Source organism: Sycon ciliatum, chromosome 2 (assembly GCF_964019385.1).
Source record: "Sycon ciliatum chromosome 2, ocSycCili1.1, whole genome shotgun sequence".
In the NCBI taxonomy this organism is placed as follows: domain Eukaryota; kingdom Metazoa; phylum Porifera; class Calcarea; order Leucosolenida; family Sycettidae; genus Sycon; species Sycon ciliatum.
Window position 1 is genome coordinate 45,045,883 of NC_088644.1, and position 5,039 is coordinate 45,050,921.

Here is a 5,039-nt window from a genome sequence, read left to right on the forward strand (position 1 = left end):
TGCGAACACGCCGAGAACTTTGAGGTCGGCAGAGCGCCTGGCCCCGCCAACACTTCTCGCACATATCGAGAATACACGGAACTTGAGTTGGGTGTGGTCCTCGAAAGAGTGCTCAATGTACCGGGGTGCAGAGCTTCATACAAAAAGAATGGGATACCGAGCTTGGGTTGGCTGTGACTCAGAGTTTCACGCCTGTCTCGATCATCAAGCAGCAATGATTACAAAAACTCAATGAATGTTTTTTGATAATATTATAGTGTGGTAAGGTGCTAGTGGTATCAGAGTATCCGGGTATATAGTGGACTTTCGTATAAAAAAATAAAAAAATCTTTGCTTTTTGCTGTAGCTCTATAAATTGCTCTATTTTGACATTTTTCCATTATTCCCTGTACTTACCCATGATGAGAAGGGAGCGAAAACGTTCGGTTCGGTTACGAAATTGGCTTACTTGACTGTGTGGATTGCGTCGGTGCTGTTACCTTTTCTTTCGAAATTGGATACGTCTCCAATTTTTTTCCTTGGTGAAATAAAAAAATTCCATTTCACTAAGTACCCATCCAAATAGCAAAGGGACATCCGACTACAGCCGACAATCACAGGTGATACGCAAAGAGGAAAGAGCCTGAAGGAAGAGCGCAATCAGATCCTACACAGAGAGGTTGCGTCTACCAGAGCCGTAACGAGCAACAGTTTGAAAGAAAGTCAGAGCCCATTGAGGGAATGGAACAAGATGTCCAGATGTCCAGAGTAGGAACTGGGTACTGTCAAAAGGTGAAACCCTAATCATTGGATGAAAAGTGTTACGTGCATGGGATACCCAGACGGCAGCGCACAGTAAATGGTGCAACAAAATTTCCCTTCATTTTCAGATCTGCCCTCAGTGCCTTATGCAAAATCATGTATCCCTCTATAACTTTCAAATGTTCTGAAGTTTTAGGAAGTGCAGAACGAAGATTATATGGCCTTTAGATCACTAATTGAAGCCATGAGTCATTCGCCCATTGCGGATAATTCTCCAAAACAATAACAGATTCTGTTCGAAAAGCATTGAAATTTCCAGAACTTTCAAACCTTACGCACGCACTTCCTCTATTTCTGCTTCATTTCTTCATCAATATAACAAAAAAGGGGAGGGGGTTGCAAACATAACAAAACATGAAACTTAACGAACCCAAACGAAGACCGAGGATTTTTGGACCCTTTCTAACTTGATGATCCGCCAAGGACTAGGAGTCCCTGGGGAAGTCCCTGTTTAGGTATACTGTTTAAAATATAAGTTTCCGTGCCATGGCACGGTAAGTGGAGTTAGCAACACACCAACATCCTTGCCATAAGCAACACTTGTACATGCATAACATGCACGCACTCCGAATTCCCGCGTTTCCGCACGGGACTGTGCGGAGCATGCGCATTACTCCAATTCGCCATGCTGTTGTTTCTTGCTCTTCGCTTTGCTGTGCTGACGGTCAAATTGTTTGACTATCGCGGCCAGTTTCTGATCAATATCCGATCAACCATGTCTCTGTCAGTGAGCGACTGTCCAGCCAAAACGCTCTTTGCTTTGCTGCGCTGACGGTCAAATTGTTTGACTATCGCGGCCAGTTTCTAATCAATATCCGATCAACCATGTCTCTGTCAGTGAGCGATGTCCAGCCAAAACACTCCGTTTGCTTTGCTGCGCTGACGCAGTGACGGTCAAATTGTTTGACAATCGCGGCCAGTTTCTGATCAATATCCGATCAACCATGTCTCTGTCAGTGAGCGATGTCCAGCCAAAACGCTCCGTTTGCTTTGCTGCGCTGACGCAGTGACGGTCAAATTGTTTGACAATCGCGGCCAGTTTCTGATCAATATCCGATCAACCATGTCTCTGTCAGTGAGCGATGTCCAGCCATAACGCTCTTTGCTTTGCTGCCTTGACGGTCAAATTGTTTGACAATCGCGGCCAGTTTCTGATCAATATCCGATCAACCATGTCTCTGTCAGTGAGCGATGTCCAGCCAAAATGCGCTCTGCTGAGCTGCGAAACGCACTGGCATCCCGCAATTATTTAGACCCGACAGGAACAAAACCTACTCCGCGGACTCACCTGCTCGAGTTGAAGTTGGCTCCAGACTACCGTACGCGAGGACTTGGCCGCTCCGGCAGCGGAGCAGAACCTAGCCGAGGCAACTGCAGCCCCATCCCTGGCCTGGGAGACTTTAGTCGGGAGGAGGTTCGCGACGCATGGAGCACGTATTGTGCGACTTACGCAGCAGCACACCCCTCCAGGGCCCCCGGAGCTGTTTTCGCACCAGCCCATAATCTTGAAGATGGCTCGGAAATTTAGGTCCCTGATGCTGAGCTCTCCTCTCTAAAGCTGACACGAAGTATGCCTGGCGGCTTTGGCCTGTTTCCCCTCATGTCTGGCCCCGGCTTGGCATTTTTGGGAAGGTTCGTACCATGTAGATAAGGCACCACCATTTGGCCTTAGATCCTCCCCCTTCCGTTCAACAGACCGGCTGATGTGGACTCTCAGCCCAACGGCGACTCTGCAATGATCCTGCTAAGTCTCTTACTCGTCTTCGAGTACAGCGCTTCCGGACTCTCAGCCCATCTACCGACGCAGTGCTGACACACCCTGCACAGTCCACCCTCCAGCAGTTGACGACGCAACCATGGACCTCATCCGCCAGGGCCTGGCGGCCAGTTCCAGCATAACTTGCGCTTCGCTGCCGCGCTCCGAACACTTGTCGCCCTGCGCCAGGGCAAGCCACACTCAGGGACTGATCAGTGCCGGCAGCATTGTTCCAGATCCTGTACTTTGAGTGCATTGCCCACTGTGCTAATGGCTAGCCGCATTGGACGGCACTCACATCAATTGCAGTGTAATAGTAATGCAGATAAATCCTGTTTGGGTCAGGTTGTCAGCGCTGCCGGACTCGCATCCCAACTGCCGAAGTGGTGCCGACACAACCAGCGCAGTCCACCCTCCAGCAGTTGACGACGCAACCATGGACCTCATCCGCCAGGGCCTGGCGGACAGCTCCAGCATGGCATGCGCTTCGCCGCAGCACTCCGAACGCTTGTCGCCCTGCGCCAGGGCAAGCCAACCTCAGGGACTGATCAGTGCCGGCAGCATTGTTCCAGATCCTGTACTTCGAGCACATCGCCCACTATGCTAATGGGCAGCCGCATTGGACGGCACTCACATAAATTGCAGTGTAATAGTAATGCAGATAAATCCTGTCTGGGTCCGGTTGTCAGCGCGTCTGGACTTGCAGCCCAACTGCCAAAGCGGTGCCGGCACAACCAGCGCAGTCCACCCTTCAGCAGTTGATGACGCAACCATGGACCTCATCCGCCAGGGCCTGGCGGGCAGCTCCAGCACAACATACGCTTCGCTGCAGCGCTCCGAACGCTTGTCACCCCGCACTAGGGCAAGCCATACCCAGTGACTGATCAGTGCCAGCAGCATTGTTCCATATCCGGTACGTTGAGCGCATTGCCCACTATGCTAATGGGCAGCCGCATTGGACGGCACTCACATCAATTGTAGTGTAATAGTAATGTAGATAAATCCTGTTTGGGTCAGGTTGTCGACGCTTCTGGACTCGCAGCCCAACTGCCGACGCAGTGCCGACACAACCAGCGCAGTTCACCCTTCAGCAGTTGACGACGCAACCATGTACTTCATCCGCCAGGGCCTGGCGGACAGCTCCAGCACGACATACGCTTCGCTGCAGCGCTCCGGACGCTTGTCGCCCCCGCGCCAGGGCAAGCTACAACCAGGGACTGATCAGTGCCAGCAGCGTTGTTCCAGATCTGGTACGTAGAGCGCATTGCCCACTATGCTAATGGGCAGCCGCATTGGACGGCGCTCGCATCTATTGCTGTAAATAGTAATGCCGATAAATCCTGTTTGGGTCATGTTGTATTTTTGGGAGAACAGTAAGGATCGCGAGTCAGGCCGGCATTGAGCCAAGTGCGCCTATATTCGCTCACAAGTGCATCCTTTAAGCCATCCCGTAAGGGAGAACAGTAGGGATCGTGGGTCAGGCCGGCATTGAGCCAAGTGCGCCTACATTCGCCCACAAGTGCATCCCTACTGCATGCTCGTGTATTGACACATCTGAATTCAACAGTAGGGATCGTGGGTCAGGCCGGCATTGAGCCAAGTGCGCCTACATTCGCCCACAAGTGCATCCCTACTGCATGCTCGTGTATTGACACATCTGAATTCAACAGTAGGGATCGTGGGTCAGGCCGGCATTGAGCCAAGTGCGCCTACATTCGCCCACAAGTGCATCCCTACTGCATGCTCGTGTATTGACACATCTGAATTCAACAGTAGGGATCGTGGGCAGGCCGGCATTGAGCCAAGTGCGCCTACATTCGCCCACAAGTGTATCCCTACTGCATGCTCGTGTATTGACACGTCTGAATTCTCGCCGGGCAATTGTTGCCCCAGTTAGTGTCGGCATTGGCCATACTAACGCACAGCGGTGCTTGCAATACTAGCTCTGGCATTGGACCAGAATATTGCATATTGCATACGGCAATTGTTGCCTATCTCCTGGAAATACAACGCGTAATAGCTCCCAAACAGGTCGGCTTGTTGTGTGGTTGGTAAATATAAGTTTCCGTGCATGGCACGGTAAGTGGAGTTAGCAACACACCAACATCCTTGCCATAAGCAACACTTGTACATGCATAACATGCACGCACTCCGAATTCCCGCGTTTCCGCACGGGACTGTGCGGAGCATGCGCATTACTCCAATTCGCCATGCTGTTGTTTCTTGCTCTTCGCTTTGCTGTGCTGACGGTCAAATTGTTTGACTATCGCGGCCAGTTTCTGATCACCACCACCCACCCCATCATCTCTCACTAGCACTCCATTCGAAACCATCCCGAAAGGGAGAACAGTAAGGATCGCGAGTCAGGCCGGCATTGAGCCAAGTGCGCCTATATTCGCTCACAAGTGCATCCTTTAAGCCATCCCGTAAGGGAGAACAGTAGGGATCGTGGGTCAGGCCGGCATTGAGCCAAGTGCGCCTA